This window comes from Schistocerca cancellata, chromosome 8 (assembly GCF_023864275.1).
Source record: "Schistocerca cancellata isolate TAMUIC-IGC-003103 chromosome 8, iqSchCanc2.1, whole genome shotgun sequence".
Taxonomy (NCBI): Eukaryota; Metazoa; Arthropoda; class Insecta; order Orthoptera; family Acrididae; genus Schistocerca; species Schistocerca cancellata.
The window spans coordinates 142,712,475-142,733,839 of record NC_064633.1 but is presented as its reverse complement, the minus strand read 5'-3'; the positions used below and the strand labels follow the sequence as shown (position 1 = coordinate 142,733,839).

The following is a 21,365-nucleotide window of genomic DNA, read 5'->3' as shown; positions in this document are numbered from 1 at the left end:
AGCTGTTCGTAATGGCTACGTTCAAACTGGAAATAATTTTGTTTCAAACATGTTTGGGTGGCAAAATTTATGTCGCCTATTTGTACTGGGTTGACATCTGCTCTGTATAATAGTTTTGTCAGAATATCAAGACACTCTTGTGTAAGAGTGTTTGCAAATAAGCTGCTTATGTCAAAGGATACTAGTTTTGCACTACTTGGTATTGGAAGGTCTTTAACTTTGTTGATAAGGTCCACTGAGTTTACAATTCTAAATTTAGATTTGAATTTTGTTTTCGTTTTGATACAGGAATGTAATTCTTTGTCAATTTTGTAGTTTTGTGCAGTGTAGGTTAGGACAAGTGGTCTTTGGTCTTTTTGTGTATTTTAGGGAGTCCACACAGTTTAGGAGCTATAGGATTCATGTTGATCAAATATTTAGCTTCATAATCGTGTATTATACTTGTGCAGGACTTAGTTAAGTTTTTAATTTCTTCATTAAAGGTTTCTGTGGGGCCTTTGTTAAGGACACAATAGGTATTAGGTGTGAGGAGTTGTTACACTTTTTCAACATATTTCCTTTTGTCCGTGAGGACCAAGGTATTACTTTTATCTGCTCTCGTAATAATTGTTTTGTTTTGGGTGATTTTCTTCTTTAGGTTATTCAGTGTATTATGGTCACTAGATTGAGTTTTAGTAGTGTTACACTCGAGCCATTTTTGTATTTCAAAAAATGGTTCAAATGGCTCTGAGCACTATGGGACTTTAAACTTCTGAGGTCATCAGTCCCCTAGAACTTAGAACTGCTTAAACCTAACTAATCTAAGGACTTCACACACATCCATTCCCGAGGCAGGATTCGAACCTGCGACCGTAGCGGTCGCGCGGTTCCAGACTGTAGCGCCTAGAACCGCTCGGCCACCACGGCCGGCTTTTTGTATTTCACGCCTTGCTATGTGTTTGGTTGCAATGTCGGTATTTAAATTGTATTCTACATCAACTTTTAATATATCTAACTGCTTAGTGGAAGGTTTATGATAAGGAGCATATTTGAAACCTTTTGCTAACACTTCGATTCCCTTTGTGGAAAAGACTGTTTCTGATAAATTTACCACTCGTTCAGAAAAATTTGGTTTCGGTTTTGTGTTTAAGGTTGCACTTCGATCACATAGTTTGTGTTCATTTTGCGTTTCTGGCGTAAGAACATATCATGGATTATGTTTTGCACTTGTTCCCTTACTTCATTATCAAAAACGTCGAACTCATACGGATGTAGAATTCTCATGTGTATCACTTTTAGATGTGTACTCACGTTGTCCCTGATGCTATATCACTTTTTGATTTCTTCCTTAATCCATGTAGAAACTACTAACTTCATCGCTTTTTTGGCAGCACGTGACGTACCTCTGGACTTGATGCACACGTATTTAGGTATAAGATTTAGTTGTTGGCATTGTTTTTTGAACCACACATGTTGTGTTGCCTTTGCTTATTGTTTGAGTAACCTTTGGTATAAGACAGATAAATATGCTGTATTGACACTATTAATCTTATTTATGGATTCTTCCGTCGCTTCTTGATAGAACAATTCCATATTGAGGATTTGATACCACTTAGGCGGTGTTTTGTTCTACTGATTTTTATTTGTGTGAACTAGTTTTCGGCTTATTAGCCCATCTTCAGATGACTACTGGCTATTGTTTACATGAGATTTTTCGTGCACTCTGCTTTCGAAACTAAGTTTCTGAAGTTGCTTAGGAAACCACATTTAACCTTAGGTCACGATCCCCACCATTTAGGAAACACCGGTAAGCTATGAAACAATTTTAACTAAAAGATTCTGGAAACCTAGTGATCTTAAGATTGCTATATACCAGGGTCATTTCAAAAGTTCTGCACACTGTATGACATAACTGAAGAAAATCATTTATTTTACAAAACACCTTTACAGGGCTTCAATATAATCTCCATTCTTGTTTATGACAGCTTTCCAACGTTTTGGCAACTTCTATATTCCGGATAGGGCACCTTCATTGTTGAGCTGTGTTATAATTCGATTCACCGCTCACTAGAATCTTCATCAGTTGTCTCTAACCATTTTCCATTGTGTAGTTCCTTCAATCTAGGAAACGAATCAAAGTCTGGTGAGCTCATGGCAGTACTGTACGGTGGATGGCGAAGTATTTTTCAACTGTCGAGCGTTTCTCTCACTGGTAGGGCAACATGCGGTCTTGCATTATCGTGCAAAATGAGGCACCAGCTGTAAGCATGTCAGGTCTTCTTTGACGAATTTCGGACGCAAAATATTTGCAGAAACAGCCTGAAGTACGCATCTGTTACATATGACCTATGCGGCACTTATTTGTAGCTGTAACTCCATTCACGTCATACGCAAAGATCAGAATCAGTTTCATCTTTGATTGTTGGCGGCAGAAATTTTTCGGACGTGCAGAGTCAGAACTTCTCCATTGAGAGACTGAAACTTCAGTTCTAGCTCAAAACCTCGTATACAGGTCTCATTAAGTGCAAATAATCTTTTCGGAAAGTGTCCTTTTTCTGTTCGATAACGCTGAAGCTGTTCTGCGATTTTTACGACCTGCTTTCTGCTCTTTACTCACATCATGCGGAACCCATCTGGAAGCAAATTTTCCCATCTTTAACTTTTAATTATTATTATATGAACTGAAATGATAGACATTTTAGCCTCAGATGCAGTTTCCTTGCACGTTATTTCGCCGATCTTTCCTCAAAATGTCATTAACAATGATTTCAGATGAGTAGTATGCCGCAGCTGATGGTCATCCACGATTTCGCTTCCCCTCAGAGCTTACCCGACCTTCACGGAAACGAGCAAACTACCGTGATACTGCCCTACGATCCACTGCAGTATTCCTAAAGGGCTGTCTCAAAGCGCTGTAAATGTCCGTTCTTTCAACGCAGGGATTCAACTTTGATGTAGCAACGCTGGTCAGCACATGTAACCCGACTTGACTCCGTTTCAACGTCCATTTTAAAACTGAATTACTCTCGACACAGTCACACGCACCACCAAACGCATACACGACCATCAGGCCTCAAGTATCACTCACAACTGATACGAATTCCAACTTGATCACACCATCGTAACGGTCGGCATGTGTAGTGCGCAGGGCTTTTGAAATGGCCCTAGTATACAGGGTGGTCCATTGATCGTGAACGGGCCAAATATCTCACGAAATAAGCTTCAAACGAAAAAACTACAAAGTACGAAATTTGTCTCGCTTGAAGGGGGTAACCAGTTGGCGCTATGGTTGGCCCGCTGGATGACGCTGCCATAGTTCAAACGAATATCAACTGCGTTTTTTAAAATAGGAACCCCCATTTTTTATTACATATTCGTGTAGTACGTAAAGAAATATAAATGTTTTAGTTGGACCACCTTTTTCGCTTTGTGACAGATGGCGCTGTAACAGCCACAAACATGTGGCTCACAATTTTAGACGAACAGCTGGTAACAGGTAGGTTTTTTAAATTAAAATACAGAACGTAAGTACGTTTGAACGTTTTATTTCGGTTGTTCCAATGCGATTCATGTACCTTTGTGAGCTTATTTCTGAGAACGCATGCTGTTACAGCTTGATTACCTGTGAATACCACATTAATGCAATAAATGCTCAAAATGATGTCCGTCAACCTCAATGCATTTGGCAATACGTGTAACGACGTTCCTCTCAACAGCGAGTAGTTCGCCTTCCGTAATGTTCGCACATGCATTGACAATGCGCTGACGCATGTTGTCAGGCCTTGCCGGTGGATCACGATAGCAAATATCCTTCAACTTTCCCCACAGAAAGAAATCCGGGGACGTCAGATCCGGTGAACGTGCGGTATGGTGCTTCGACGACCAATCCACCTGTCATGAAATATGCTATTCAATACCGCTTCAACCGCACGCGCGGTATGTGCCGGACATCCATCACGTTGGAAGCATATCGCCATTCTGTCATGCAGTGAAACATCTTGTAGTAACATCGGTAGAACATTACGTAGGAAATCAGCATACATTGCACCATTTAGATTGCCATCGATAAAATGGGGGCCAGTTATCCTTCCTCCCACAATGCCGCACCATACATTAACCCGCCAAGGTCGCTGATGATCCACTTGTCGCAGCCATCGTGGATTTTCCGTTGCCCAATAGTGCATATTATGCTGGTTTACGTTACCGCTGTTGGTGAATGACGCTTCCTCGCTAAATAGAACGCGTGCAAAAATCTGTCATCGTCCCGTAATTTCTCTTGTGTCCAGTGGCAGAACTGTACACGACGTTCGAAGTCGTCGCCATGCAATTCCTGGTGCACAGAAACATGGTACGGGTGCAATAGATGTTGATGTAACATTCTCAACACTCCTTTTTTGAGATTCCCGATTCTCGCGCAATCTTTCTGCTACTCATGTTCGGATTAGCCGCGACAGCAGCTTGGGCATCATCATTTGTTGCAGGTCGTGGTTGACGTTTCATATGTGGTTGAACACTGTTTCCTTAAATAACTTAACTATCCGGCGAACGGTCCTGACACTTGGAAGATGTCGTCCAGGATAACGAGCAGCATACATAGCACAAGCGCGTTGGGCATTTTGATCACAATAGCTATACATCAACACGATATCGATCTTTTTCGCAATTGATAAACGGTCCATTTTAACCCGGGTAATGTATCACGAAGCAAATACCGTCCGCACTGGCGGAATGTTACGTGATACCACGTACTTATACGTTTGTGACTATTGCAGCGCCATTTATCACAAAGCGAAAAAAGTGGTCCAACTAAAACATTCATATTTCTTTACGCACTACACGAATATGTAATAAAAATGGGGGTTCATATTTAAAATAAACGAAGTTGATATCCGTTTGACCTATGGGAGCGCCATCTAGCGGCCAACCATAGCGCCATCTGGTTTCCCCCTTCAAGGTAGACGAGTTTCGTTCTTTGTAGCTTATTTCTTTCGTCAGATATTTGGCCCGGTCACTATCTACAGACCACCCTGTACATTGTCATTTCGGCTTGACAGTACGGCGTAGTTCAGCAGATACTGCTGCCAGTTACTCATAACGGGAATAACTGCCACGTGTTCTGTGACTGCTACACTGATGAATTACCGCATCCGCAGTAGCAGATGCGGAGGGATTCTGTTTGCGCATTTGGTAATACGAATAAGTTTTTTCCGGAAGTTATTTAAAACTGTTATAAATAACGTTACGGGAAAATAACGGCGATAACTGGTATCTGAAACTAACTGTTTAGCTCTTTCTTACGAGCGACCCAGGAACGAACGACCTGCCCTCACAGCTTTACTTCGGCCAGTACCCTTGTTACTCCCGCTAGTAACTTTCAAATCAGCACAATCTTCGCTGCAAAGTGAAAGATTTATTCTGTATACAATCCCCCTCCTCAAACTATGACTAAGCCATTTTTCCGCGATTTCCTATCTTCCAGAAGTTCTACGCTAGCGTAGTATGTAGGAGAACTTGTGTGAAATATGTAATATGGAAGAGACGTAATGGCATAAATGAAGCTGTGAGGGCGGGTCGTGAGTCGTGCCTGGCTACCTTAGTCGGTAGAGCATTCCAGAGGCAAAAGTCCCAGGTTCGAGTCCCGGTCCGGTACACTGTTTAATCTGCTAAGAAGTTTCAACCGTTGATTCGTTATACAGGGAGGTGAAACACAAATTGAAAATAATGAAGGAGCATGGTGGGGAACGTTGAATTGGGCAAAATCTTCCATACAACCACACGTTGATGATCCACCGTTGTAGAGCTACGACCGTAAAACAATAGCGAATCAGCGACGAGTGCGCGAAGTTTGTGCGGGAATCAAACGTATTTGGGTGCGTCCAGTAATGATGTTAGGTTAGTCCAAGTTAGGTAAGATAAGCATTAGCCAGTAGACATCACACAGAATTCGGGTCTAGCGAAAACAGCCATGGACACTAATTTAAAGTTTGCCTATCTTTGATTGATCAGTTGAAAACCATTAAATCCTTCTACACTGACAAATAACTAAGCTCGTTATCAAAACAGCCATTAGCTGGGTAATTTAGTTTCATTGCACACATTTCTGAGAGCTCATCTCTGATTGGCTTTCGTTTTACTGATGCAGCTCGACAACGGTGCGTTTTCGACTAACAGCTGTGTCAAAAATTTTGCTCTACTCGACGCTCCTGCCCTGCCCTGTTTCTGACCTTACGATCAGCTTGATTTTCGTCCACCATGCAGGTATTCAAATGGTTCAAATGGCTCCGATCACTATGGGACTTAACATCTGAGGTCATAAGTCCTCTAGAACTTAGGACTGCTTAAACCTAACAAACCTAAGGACATCACACACACCCATGCCCGAGGCAGGATTCGACCCTGCGACCGTAGCGGTCACGCGGTTCCAGACTGAAGCGCCTAGAACCGCTCGGCCACACCGGCCGGCCCATGCAGGTATTCATAATCTCTTCTCATCTATAGGGATAGTGACCAGAGGCTCATGAATCAAAGAGCAACGTGTTTTCGCAACTTCATTAATCACCAAGATACATGCATCAACATGTTTTTGTTTTAATGGAACTTGTATTTTTTGCGTCAGGGTAGAAGATATATGAGACTTATTTAGTGATATAGTTCTTTAGAAGGTCCCCCCCTCCCCCAAAGAATCAAAACATTAAAATGGGATTTTTGTGCTGTTGTTATTCATTGGGGAACGCCAGATATTAGTTGTGTTTCACTCGATGACAGTGTCATTTGTGACAGGAAATCACGAATCTACTCGCACACAACTGAAACACGGCATTCAAAGCTTTCTGGAAATCTAGAAATACGGATTCAATTTGAGATTCCCTTTTGAGAGCACTCGTTACTTCGTGAGAATAAAGAGTCACTGTGTTTATAAGAACGATATTTTCTGAACCCATGCTGACCATAGATCAATAAATCGTTTTCTTCAAGGTAATTAATGTTCGAACATGATGTTGTTGTGGCCTTCAATCCAGAGACTGGTTTGATGCAGCTCCCCATGCTACTCTATCCTGTGCAAGCTCCTTCATCTCACAGTACCTACTCCAACCTACATCCTTCTGAATCTGCTTAGTGTATTCATCTCTTGGTCTCCCTCTACGATTTTTACAATCCACGCTGCCCTCCAATGCTAAATTGGTGATCCCTTGATGCCTCAGAACATGTACTACCAATCGATTCCTTCTTCTAGTCAAGTTATGCCAAAAATTTCTTTTCTCTCCAATTCTATTAAGTACCTTCTCATTAGTTATTCGAAATCTTCTCTTCTTGTCTAAACTATTTATCGTCCATGTTTCACTTCCATGTGTGGCTACACTCCATACAGATACTTTCAGAAACGAGTTCCTGACACTTGAATCTATACTCGATGTTAACAACTTTCTCTTCTTCAGAAACGCTTTCCTTACCATTGCCAATCTCCATTTTATATCCTCTCTACTTCGACCATCATCAGTTATTATGTTCCCCAAATAGCAAATCTCATCTACTACTTTAAGTGTCTCATTTCCTAATCTAACTCCCTCAGCATCACCCGATTTAATTCGACTACATTCCATTATCCTCGTTTTGCTTTTGTTGATGTCGTCGGCGAACCTCAAAGTTTTTATTTCTTCTCCATAGATCTTAATTCCTATTCCAAATCTTCTTTTGTTCCCTTTGCTACTTGCTCAGTATGCAGATTGAATAACATCGGGAATAGGCTACAACCCTGTTTCGCTCCCTTTCCAACCACTGCTTCCCTTTCATGCCCCTCGACTCTTATAACTGCCATCTGGTTTCTGTACAAACTGTAAATAGCCTTTCGCTCCCTGTATTTTACCCCTGCCACCTTCAGAATTTTAAAGAGAGTATTCCAGTCAGTATTGTCAAAAGCTTTCTTCAAGTCTACAAAAGCTAGAAATGTATGTTTGCGTTTCCTTAATCTATCTTCTAAGATAAGTCGTAGGGCCAGTATTCCCTCACGTGTTCCAACATTTCTACGGAATCTTAACTGATCTTCCCCGAGGTCAGATTCTACCAGTTTCTCCATTTGTCTGTAAAGAATTCGTGTTAGTATATCGCAGTCATGACCTATTAACTGATAGTTCGGTAATTTTCACACCTGTCAACACCTGCTTTCTTTGGGATTGGAATTACTGAAGTCTGAGGGCATTTGGCCTGTCTCATACATGTTGCTCACCAGATCACCAGATGGTAGAGTTTTCTAGGACTGGCTCTCCCAAGGCTATCAGTAGTGCTAATGGAATGTTGTCTACTCCAGGGGCCTTGTTTCGACTTTCAGTTCTCTGTCAAACTCTTCACGCAGTATCATATCTCCCTTTTCATCTTCATCTACGTCCTCTTCCATTTCCATAATATTGTCCTCAAGTACCTCGCCCTTGTACAGACCCTCTATAGACTCCTTCCACCTTTCTGTTTTCCCTTCTTTGCTTAGAACTGTGCTTCCATCTGAGCCGTTGATATTCAGACAAGTGGATCTCTTTTCTCCAAAGGTCTCCTTAATTTTCCTTAGGCAGTATCTATCTTACCCCTAGTGATATGTGCCTCTACATCCTTACATTTGTCCTCTAGCCATCCCTGCTTAGCCATTTTGCACTTCCTGTCGATCTCATTTTTGAGACGTTTGTATTCCTTTTTGCTTGCTTCATTTACTGCATTTTTATATTTTCTCCTTTCATCAATTAAATTGAATATTTCTTCTATTACCCAATGGTTTCTAATATCCCCCGTCTTTTTACCTACTTGATCCTCAGCTACCCATTCTTCCTCTACTGTATTTCTTTCCCCCGATCTTGGCAATCGTTCTCTACTGCTCTCTCTGGAACTCTCTACAACCTCTGGTTCTTTCAGTGTATCCAGGTCCCATCTCATTAAATTCCCACCTTTTTACAGTTTCTTCAATTTTAATATACAGTTCATAATCAATAGATTGTGGTCAGAGTCCACATATGCGCCTGGAAATGTCTTACAATTGAAAATCTGGTTCCTAAATCTCTGTCTTACCATTATATCTATCTGAAACCTTACAGTGTCTCCAGGCCTCTTCCCTGTACACAACCTTCCTTCATGGTGCTTGAACCAAGTGTTAGCTATGATTAAGTTATGCCCTGTGCAAAATTCTACCAGGCGGCTTCCTCTTTCATTCCTAGTTCCCATTTCATATTCACCTACTACTTTCCCTTCTCTTCCATTTATTACTATCGAATTCCAGTCACCCATGACAATTAGATTTTAGTCTCCCTTACTATCTGAATAATTTCTTTTATCGCATCATACATTTCATCAACCTATTCGTCATCTGCAGAGCTAGTTGTCATATAAACTTGTACTACTGTGGTAGGGTGGGCTTCGTGTCTATCGTGGCTATAATAATGCGTTCACTATGTGTTCGTTGCAGCTTACCTGCACTCCTATTTTTTTATTGATTATTAAATCTACTCCTGCATTGCCCCTATTTGATTTTGTATTTATAGCCCTGTATTCACCTGACTACAAGTCTTGTTCCTCCTGCCACAGAACTACACTAATTCCCACTATATCTAACATTAAACTATCCATTTCACTTTTTAAATTTTCCTACCTACCTGCCCGATTAAGAAATCTGAAATTCCACGCTCCGATCCGTAGAACGCCAGTTTTCTTTCTGCTGATAACACGATATATGTTCCAAAATCAACGTCAGTGACATGGGTCTGTAATTCAGCGGATCACTCCTATATCCGAGACATCTGTAAGCTTCCAATCTGTAGTAGGGCCAGATCTTTCGTCGTTAGAGTGGTTGTATATGATTACTAATTATAGAGCTAGTATAGCAACATACATCGAAAAGTATCCAATTGGTATGCAGTTTGGACCGGAAGACTTCTTTTATTAAGTGATTTCAATTGCTACGCTACATTGAGCATATACAGGATGAGTCACTATTGCCACCACGAGTAACTCCGGAAGTATGATAAGATCTGAAAAGTTTGTGGGACAAATTGCATAATATGACGAAGGTCTTTTGCTGCTAGGTGTGGTCGCTTCAGAGGTACGAAGGTCATTTGTAACAGTAAGGTCTTTGATGGTCAACGAAGGTCACAAAGCCCAAAGGAAACACTTCGATTTTGATCAGCTTTAAATGTATTTTAGCGAAGAGAAAAATAAGATACATAGAATTTTTTTACACGTGCCCACACGCCCTTGGAAAAAGTTGAGTTTAATACACTCCTGGAAATTGAAATAAGAACACCGTGAATTCATTGTCCCAGGAAGGGGAAACTTTATTGACACATTCCTGGGGTCAGATACATCACATGATCACACTGACAGAACCACAGGCACATAGACACAGGCAACAGAGCATGCACAATGTCGGCACTAGTACAGTGTATATCCACCTTTCGCAGCAATGCAGGCTGCTATTCTCCCATGGAGACGATCGTAGAGATGCTGGATGTAGTCCTGTGGAACGGCTTGCCATGCCATTTCCACCTGGCGCCTCAGTTGGACCAGCGTTCGTGCTGGACGTGCAGACCGCGTGAGACGACGCTTCATCCAGTCCCAAACATGCTCAATGGGGGACAGATCCGGAGATCTTGCTGGCCAGGCTAGTTGACTTACACCTTCTAGAGCACGTTGGGTGGCACGGGATACATGCGGACGTGCATTGTCCTGTTGGAACAGCAAGTTCCCTTGCCGGTCTAGGAATGGTAGAACGATGGGTTCGATGACGGTTTGGATGTACCGTGCACTATTCAGTGTCCCCTCGACGATCACCAGTGGTGTACGGCCACTGTAGGAGATCGCTCCCCACACCATGATGCCGGGTGTTGGCCCTGTGTGCCTCGGTCGTATGCAGTCCTGATTGTGGTGCTCACCTGCACGGCGCCAAACACGCATACGACCATCATTGGCACCAAGGCAGAAGCGACTCTCATCGCTGAAGACAACACGTCTCCATTCGTCCCTCCATTCACGCCTGTCGCGACACCACTGGAGGCGGGCTGCACGATGTTGGGGCGTGAGCGGAAGACGGCCTAACGGTGTGCGGGACCGTAGCCCAGCTTCATGGAGACGGTTGCGAATGGTCCTCGCCGATACCCCAGGAGCAACAGTGTCCCTAATTTGCTGGGAAGTGGCGGTGCGGTCCCCTACGGCACTGCGTAGGATCCTACGGTCTTGGCGTGCATCCGTGCGTCGCTGCGGTCCGGTCCCAGGTCGACGGGCACGTGCACCTTCCGCCGACCACTGGCGACAACATCGATTTACTGTGGAGACCTCACGCCCCACGTGTTGAGCAATTCGGCGGTACGTCCACCCGGCCTCCCGCATGCCCACTATACGCCCTCGCTCAAAGTCCGTCAACTGCACATACGGTTCACGTCCACGCTGTCGCGGCATGCTACCAGTGTTAAAGACTGCGATGGAGCTCCGTATGCCACGGCAAACTGGCTGACACTGACGGCGGCGGTGCACAAATGCTGCGCAGCTAGCGCCATTCGACGGCCAGCACCGCGGTTCCTGGTGTGTCCGCTGTGCCGTGCGTGTGATCATTGCTTGTACAGCCCTCTCGCAGTGTCCGGAGCAAGTATGGTGGGTCTGACACACCGGTGTCAATGTGTTCATTTTTCCATTTCCAGGAGTGTATTTATGAATGGAATACCCTTGAAACGGTAACATAAACATAAAGAAACTTCAAATAGAAGTTCTATGGTTTTTTAATGAACGCTGCAACAGTTCACCCAGTTCTGAAGAGGAAGTCATTATTTTTCGAAATCTCCCCCCCCCCCCCTCCCGGCCCCTTACTTTGTTTGTATTTCCGACATTGACGAACAGCAAAAGGCACAGCATTGCTAACACCGTATTCAGTTGTATATGATGAAATGTTATTCAAAAAACGTATTGTCAGAAATAGGCTGGAGACGTCTCTATATCGCTGTATATGCGTCCAGTATGTGTCCGTTTCAATGCCGGTTATCAAGTTGGATATATAGTCTTTCAACTTTATCAAATATAAAATATTTTGTTATATTTGAAATTGTTTGTATATTATTGCTGTAACATATTGTTTGTATTTGTGTCTTCTTTTTACATTTGGTGTATCTTTTCATTATTTTCAAGTTGCAGCCTTTTCAGATTTAATTGCGTTATATTTCAAAGTGTTGTTATATTATTGTTGTAACGTTATTATAAATGTTTAGAATACTGAAAAAGACACAGAATTTTTCGGGTCAAAAAATGCTGAATCCGCTTTGATATAGATATTTTTAGCTTATTTCTGAGAAATGCATCTTTGCGATACCATTTCATCATATAGGATTGAATTTGGTATTAGTGATGCTACACGTTTTGCTATTGGTCAGATGTCGAAATGAAAAACAAAATAGCGGGGCACAGGAGGTTTCGAAAAAACTGACTTTTTCATCAAATCTGGATGCGCGATTGTAACGTACATTAAAAACTATAGAAATTTATTTGAAGTTTTATTTAATGTGTGTTACCGTTTCAACGGTAGTCATTGAGAAATACTAAACTCAATTTTTTTCAAGGGTGTGTTTCACTCATTAAACGGTCGTATTGCCGGTATAAAAATATTCGCGTGAGTTATTTTGCTGTACACTACAACATATTCAAAGCGGATCAAAATCGAAGTGTATTCCTTTGGGTAGGTTTACTTTGTAGATACTCACGTCGGCAGCACATCTTAATTCGAATTGCGGAATATTCACTTCGCTTTCTTTGGTAAAGGAGTTTCGAAAAACCGTATTTAGTAATTCGGCTGTAGTGGCAGTGTCATAGGTAACATAACCATCGCTACCGCGCAGTGAGAGAAGGTACTGATTGTCTCTTGCGGCTGTGGTATTTCTTCGAGAACAGTTAGGTACTAATCGACCTGGAATTTCTTCTGCGCTGTGAAATACCGACCCCGCTGTTTCGGTAGGCGCTGCCCCGGCGGCTGGCTGCAATATCCGCGGAGCGGCCGTCGCGGGCAGCGAGCGGCAGTTTGCGGCTCCTCCCGCGGGCTGTTTACGCCGCGCTGAGCGGCAAAGCCGGAGCCAGGGAAGCATCCCCCGACATCGCTCCGCCGCTTTGATTCTCATTTCGCCGAAAAGCTCCTCTGAGCCTGCGGCGGCCTGCCGGAGTAAATAACCCTTTGTGAGGAAGCTCCATTGTCTGAAGAGATACCATTTTCTCTCGCCATACAGGCCGCCTGAAAACGACGTAAAGCGTTCGAAGGGTTCCACGAAGTACGTGGAGTAAGGCTTTTGCGGACTGTGGCCTCCTAGGTACTTGACGCATATACGACCGCATAAAACTGTTATCAAAATTCCCCGAGACGTCCATGGGTGAGACTCACTCCTATAACCAACTACAGTGGAAGATTTTTCTTTTTTTATCCTTCAATTGGCCATCTAGATCCAGTAACAACCTCAGTTCTTCTTCTTTCTTGACCGTTCCCTTTATTTCCAGAACAGCTCCATCTGCTCCCAATGTTGTCTTTTCCTTTTTTCTACCTGTGTTGTTCCCCATCTACTACTTCTTCTCTCTAGGTGACTTAATTAGTTACTTACACTACTGCACATTAAAATTGCTACATCACGAAGATGACGTGCTACAGACGCGAAATTTAACCGACAGGAACAAGATGCTGTGACATGCAAATGATTAGCTTTCCATAGCATTCACACAAGGTTGGCGCCGGTGGCGACGCCTACAACGTGCTGACACGAGGAAAGTATCCAACCGATTTCATATACACAAACAGCAGTTCACCGCAGTTGCGCGGTGAAACGTTGTTGTGATGCCTCGTGTAAGGAGGAGAAATGCGTACCATCACGTTTCTTACTTTGATAAAGGTCGGATCGTAGCCTATTGCGATTGCGGTTCATCGTATCGCGACATTGCTGCTCGCGTTGGTCGAGATCCGATGACTGTTAGCAGAATATGGAATCGGTGGGTCCAGGAGGGTAATACGGAACGCCGTGCTGGATCCCAACGACCTCGTACCACTATCAGTCGAGATGACAGGCATCTTATCCGCATGGCTGTAACGGATCGTGCAGTCACGTCTCGATCCCTGAGTCAACAGGTGGGGACGTTTGCAAGACAACAACCATCTGCACGAACAGTTCGACGACGTTTCAGCAGTATGGACTGTCAGCTCGGAGACTCTGGCTGCGGTTACCCTTGACGCAGGAGCGCCTGCGATGGTGTACTCAACGACGAACTTGGGTGCACGAATGGCAAAACGACATTTTTTCGGATGAATCCAGGTTCTGTTTACAGCATCATGATGGTCGCATCCGTGTTTAGCGACATCGCAGTGAACGCACATTGGAAGCGTGTATTCGTCATCGCCATACTGGCGTATCATCAGGCGCGATGGTATCGGGTGCCATTGGTTACACGTCTCGGTCACCTCTTGCTCGCATTGACGGCACTTTGAACAGTGGACGTTACATTTCAGATGTGTTACGACCCGTGGCTCTACACTTCATTCGATCCCTGCGAAACCCTACATTACAGCAGGATAATGCACGACCGCATGTTGCAGGTCCTGTACGGGCCTTTCTGGATACAGAAAATATTCGACTGCTGCCCTGGCCAGAACATTCTCCAGATCTCTCACCAACTAAAAACGTCTGGCCAATGGTGGCCGAGCAACCAGCTCGTCACAATACGCCAGTCACTACTCTTGATGAACTGTGGTATCGTCTTGAAGCTGCATGGGCAGCCGTACCTGTACACGCCATCCAAGCTCTGTTTGACTCAATGCTCAGGCGTATCAAGGCCGTTATTACGGCCAGAGGTGGTTGTTCTGGGTACTGATTTCTCAGGATCTATGCACCCAAATTGCGTGAAAATGTAATGATATGTCAGTTCTAGTATAATATATTTGTCCAATGAATACCCGTTTATCATCTGCACTTCTTGGTGTAGCAATTTTTAATGGCCAGTGTTCCACACATCATTTGGGCTATTCTTTTATCGAAATGATGTAGAACGAGTCAGTTTGCAGGATATGTATACATGATTAGTATTAACATTAATGAACACATTATTATTTTATTCCTACTTATGCAACCACATTTAAAAACTAGTTGTTGATTTTTTCACAGCCTACCACTTTTTAAGAATATTTTTCACAGCCTACCACTTTTTAAGAATAAACTCGTCAATGAATATGAAGTAATTTCCACAAGAAATAATTTTAAATTACATTTTAATCTTGCTCTGCTACCTATCAGACATATTGTTATTAGGCCAGTGATTAAAATTTTTTATTGCTGCACACTGAACTATCTGAACCACTGGCAGCTTTAACAACGGGTAAAAATGGTCATTTTTCCTTCCAGTGTTGTAGGAATGCAAATCACTGTTCTCAGATGATGACAGATTATTTATGACGAATTACACTAGCGACAATATATATTGCTTAGCTCCTTGAAGAGGTACCTGCATAACGTCCGTGGGTTAACACATGTTATTCTTACTGCTCACTTTTGCGAAATCAATAGTTTCTTTCTCAGTGAGGAGTCATCTTGAAAATTATTCCATACGACATTACTGAGTGGAAACATGCGAAATATGTCACGAGATTGATACGTTTTGTTTCAAGATGTACAGTTATACGAAGGGCAAAAGTAAACGAACTTAAATGTTTCAACAACTAGAATGAAATTTTCACTCTGCAGCGGAGTACATGCTGCTATTAAACTTTCTGGGAGATTAAAATTGTGTGCCGGACCAACACTCGAGCTCGGGACCTTTGCCTTTCGCCGGAAAGTGTTCTACCACCTTTATTTTAAAAATAAATAATCTCATTTTGTTCGATATTGTTCGTTGAATTTGTTCGGGTCGGACGTCCGATTACACCAGTTCAGGATTTTTTTTTTTTTTTTGTTTAATATCATTTTGTTCGTTTTCGTTCGTTGAATCTGCTCGGGGCGGACGTCGTAAGACACCCGTTTAAGTTCGTTGTTGATCGATTAACTCAGTTTTTTTATTACAGAGGGCTGCTAACCCTCTGACCGAACACGCTGAGCTACCATGCCGGCGAGCTACCCAAGCACGACTCACGGCCCGTTCTTACAGCTTTACTTCCGCCAATACCTCGTCTACTACCTTCCGAATTTCACAGAAGCTCCACGCAGCTCCCTCCGTCGGAGGTTCGAGTCCTCCCTCGGGCATGTGCGTGTGTGTGTTGTCCTTAGCGTAAGTTAGTTTAAGTTAGATTAAGTAGTGTGTAAGCCTAGAGACCGAGGACCCCAGCAGTTTGGTGCCATACGAACTTACCACAAATTTCCAAAATTTCACTGAAGCTCTCCTGCGAAACTTGCAGAACTACCACTTCTGGAAAAAAGGAGAGCTTCTCGGTAGGTAGGAGACGAGGTACTGGCGGAAGTACAGCTGTGAGGACGTGTCGTGAGCCGTGCCTGGGTAGCTCAGATGGTAGAGCACTTGCCTGCGAAAGGCAAAGGTCCCGAGTTCGAATCTCGGTCCAGCGCACAGTTTTAATCTGCCAGAATGTTTCAACTAGAAGTAGCATAAACATCCTTCACTGAAATTCATGCATTATAAAAAGTCTAAAGCACAAAAGATCTTGTGGGATTCATGGAATTTCAAACAGAATTTGAAAAGTTCCAACATAATAAGTAATATCCTTAGTGATATATGCAAGGCATCACTGGCACAGGGAATATTTCGAGACAGTTCAAAATATGCAATTATTAAACTATTTTATAAGAAAGGTGACTAGACAGACTCAAATAATTATCGTCCAGTTTCCTTACTGACATATTTTTCCAAATATTCGAAAAAATAATGTGTTCAAGAGTAGTCGCACATTTAAGTAGAAACAATTTACTTAGCATATCAGAGATTGGATTCCTGAAAGGTTACCCGACTGGGACTGCTATTTATACATCTACTCATCAAACAGTACAAGCTTTAATTAATAATATATGGCCAGTTGGTATTTTTTGTGATCTCTCCAAAGCCTTATATAGCGTAGATCATGACACTCTCTTAGAAAGACTCAGGTTTTTTGGAACTCATGGTTTTTTATATAGCTGGCTTGAAACATACTTGACAAACAGAATGCAAAAGGTTGTTGTTAATAATTCTGACAATGTTGGAAAGGTAGAAAATTATAGTGTTTGGGTTTTTAAAAAAATCACAAAGGGAGTCCCAAATGGTTCAATTTTCGCACCACTCATATTCTGCATATACGTGAATGACCTTCTACTTAACGTTGAGCAATAAAATTGGTACTTCTTGCAGACGACGCTGGTGTCATAATAAACCCCTTCAGAGAGAGAAATCAACAGAAGAGTTAGTAAATGGTATTTTACAAGGTTTTCAAAGCGGAAAAAATAATAAATTGGTAACAACGTGGACAGTAGAAAGGGAAAGAAAACAGTGGCAGAACACGTCAACGGCAGGGGAGGAGGAGGAGATGGACTTCGGAAGTGCGAAGCTGGCGAAAGAGGCAGCTTGTTGTCCAAGACTAAATGGACAGAGGGCACGACCGTTCTACATGTTAGTGGAGGACCTCGGCAGCGTCTGTCTCACATCTTAGTGGCCGCAAGATCAATAAAATGCAAGGCTAAAAACATGATCTTATTATGGGGATTCACGGATGATCCCTGCATTTCCTGGTCACTACAGTTTACAATTTCAGATTGCAATATGGAAGAAAAATTTACAATTTTCGTACAATTATACACTACGATCGACTGTGCAGGTGTATTGTGAGAGTAAATTCGTAACTACAATAGCTTGTTTAGCAACTGTAAAACTGACAGTTTTTGTCACATAGTACAATTCAACAATTTATGTAGACATCAAGGTAACAGGTCTCCATTTCATAAGCACGGATTGGACATATATGTGGAAAAATGAACGTAAATCCAGACGCTAGTCAACCCTGCAGGTTGCGCTGTTATTTTTGACCACGAGCGGCCCCTGCGCAATGTCCTCGGTAGAGTGCAAGTGTCAGTCGTGATGAGAACAGACCTCTAGTTGTGAGTGCACTATGTCGAAGCTAAGCGAATTCGAATGTGGGCAAATTCCTGGCCAGGGAAAGCGGAGACACATCATACGGCAGGTCACAACGAAAGTGCGTGTTGGGAGATCGTAACTTATGATCACTGAAGAGGATTGTGACAAAAATTAGAGGGCGGAAAGTGCAAAAGTCACTGCAGAACGAAATTTCGCAATCGCGAACCCTGTCATCACCAAAACAACACGAAAGTAGTTCCATAGGCAGGGAATCACAGGTCTAGCTGGAATTCCAAAAACACTCATCACTGATGCAAATGCCTGTACCAGAAGAACGTGCTGCCACAGTCATATAACCTTGATCATTGAGCAACAGAACGAAGTCATTTAGTCGGATGAATCTTGTAACACACTCTTTCCGAATTGTGGCCGAGTTTACGTCACAAGAGTGAGATACGGCACGGGTTCTGTGATGATGAGGGCTGCCGTATTGAGATATTCGATTGACGCCATGATTGCCCCGTATGGTCGCATTACTGCCAAGGATTATATGCCCATTTTGGCTGATCAGATCCATCCCCTATTACAATGTTTGTTCCCCAACAAAGTGCTGTGTTCGAAGACGACAGGGCTCCTGTTCACACATTTTAGAGCGTCCAGGACTAATTTTGTCAGTACGAGCATGAATTGTCGCATCTCCCCTGGCCACGTCAGTCTCCAGGTCTCAGTATTACTGAGCCTTAGTGGTCAACTTTGGAGAGAAGGGCGTGTGATCGCTAGAGATGGGGGATCCACTCCTGAACTGATTCATAGAGTTGAATCTTTCAAAGGAGTGAACAATCAGTGATTCAGAAAAAAAGAACGGTAGCTCCAAACGTTTCCCACGGCAGAGAGAGAGAGAGAGAGAGAGAGAGAGAGAGAGAGAGAGACGGAGCATATCAGCGGCGCCTCTGCTGGTCAGAGCACAGTGCACGCCACACAACACAGTCGGCGCCGGCCTCTGCCCTGCTTCTACCTTGGCTGCCTGCATTGTGCAGTGCCCCATTGGATTTTGTGTTTCACATATGCCGTGCCGTCTCTGTGCTTCCTCTGCCGCGTGCAGTGTCTGGCGCACCTTAACTTAGCATCGCACTCTGTCGGCGATCCTTTCAGTCACACATCCTGCCCTCTGGGCGGTTGATACGAGCAACAGCACAGAGAGCCTCCTAGCGGAGAACATAAGAACTACTTGCAACAACCTGCTCGCAAGAGAACGGACGATTTGTCACGGAGCGGGTGACTGGTGGCCGTTCACCGCTCCCCTCATCCTTGGAACTCGCCCACTCAACGCTCACCCCACCGTTCTCGACTCTAGCCAGAGCGTTGAGCAAAGCAACTCAGGTGTCACTCTGGTCGCTGCGGTCTTAGCTCACGCAGTAATACAGCTCGCGGCTCGACCTGCTTGACTCAGCGCCTCTGCATCGGAGTTCGTCTCTACTGGATATTGTTCTTCGTAGTAATACCGCTATGTATATTACATTATTATGTTATGTATACATCATTTGTTTTTATTTTATTTTTATTTGTTTAAACTGATCAGATTAGGTCCCTGACGACTCCTCTTACTATAGGATTTTTATTATGGACACTCGAATTTACGCTTTAATTACGAGCGAACCGATAAACGTATCGCAAAATGTGATACACCAATGTTTTCCTTGTTTTATTCTGCGTAAGGCTATATGCAGCATTGTAGTCTTACAGTCAAATTTATATATATTTTTTTCTTATTCTGGTACGGATTTTGCGATTTTAGGCGTCTTCGGAAGGAAACGTTCACTTTAAAAATATATGGCTTGCGATGTATTTGTACGAGGTTAATGAAATTTTAATACATTATAGCCAAATATATTGTTAATGTAGATCTCAAGTTACAACATTTTCTGATCACCCAAAAAACCACGATAGTGCAAAATAAATCAATAATCAAAAACTTGGTCATATCGTGGAAATTTCAATAAACAATACAAAATTCTTACTCATTATCTGTGTTACTTCAAAATAGGATCAAATAAGATCAAAATACAGGTATAGTACTGGAATAAACCAAGTTTAAAGGGCAATGTGCCTTCCATTTATTTTCTATTGTAAATGAGTGGTGAGTCATGAAAAAGAGCTAATTCATTTCAGGGAGTGAACAGTTCTGATCCGATCTCTGAAAAGAACAGTTTTGCCCATCTCTAGTGATCGCTACCCAGATCCATTATCGTTACCAGAACTTGCCATTCAAATGGTTCAAATGGCTCTGAGCACTATGGGACTTAACATCTCAAGTCACCAGTGCCCTAGAACTTAGAACTACTTAAACCTTACTAACCTAAGGACAGCACACACACCCATGCCCGAGGCAGGATTCGAACCTGCGACCGTAGCGGTCGCGCGGTTCCAGACTGAAGCACCTAGAATCGCTCGGCCACACCGGCCGGCGAACTTGCCATTATTTTGCATGAAGAATAGTACAAGATTCCACTGAAAACGACACAGTACCTGTATTCGTCCATTTCGAGACGAAGGGAAACTGTTTTGGATGCCAACGGTTTTCCTACAGCTCATTAGGCTGGCAATGTGTCGTGTTTTTGGTGTTTCAATATTTTTGACCAACACTTATATCTCTGCCTACGCATCGTAATCTCTTATGTCTTATTCTCATGATCACTGGGCAACGGCCTCACCGCAGTGGATATACCGGTTCCCGTGGGATCACCGAAGTTAAGCGCTGTCGGGCGTGGCCGGCACTTGGATGGGTGACCATCCAGCCGCCATTTTTCGGGGCGCAATCAGCCTCGTGATGCCAATTGAGGAGCTACTCGACCCAATAGTAGCAGCTCCGGTTAAAGAAAACCATCGTAACGACCGGGAGAGCGGTGTGCTGACCACACGCCCTTCCTATCTGCATCCTCAACTGAGGATGGCACGGCGGTCGGATGGTCCCGATGGGCCACTTTTGGTCTGCAGACGGAGTGAGTGAGTCATGATCAATGCGTGTAATGTACGAGACACACTCAATAAGTAATGCGACACATTTTTTTTGAAAGCAGTTCCGTTTTAGTCATGATTCCAATACACTATATTATTCCCCTCTCTTTTGGCAGCAAAACTCTATGTTTCAACACAATCTCCGTTCAGTGTGGCGGCTTTACACCACCTTACTGGGACGGCCTGTATGCCTGCATGGTACAAGTCTACTGGCCGACGTCGGAGGCAACGTCTTGCTGCATCAGTAACCTACTCATCATCCACGTACTGTTTCCCGCAGAGTGCAGCCTTCATTGGGCCAAACGGATGGAAGTCGAAATGTGGATGAGGTAGAAAAGGCC

The 21,365-nt window shown here is 43.3% G+C and overlaps 1 protein-coding gene across 1 annotated transcript in view; it reads right to left on the bottom strand.

Annotated features, from left to right (window-relative positions):
* Positions 1 to 21,365, bottom strand: part of LOC126095428 (uncharacterized) — a 1,192,014-nt gene that overhangs the window by 107,840 nt on the left and 1,062,809 nt on the right. The gene's annotated exons all lie outside the window — the stretch shown is intronic.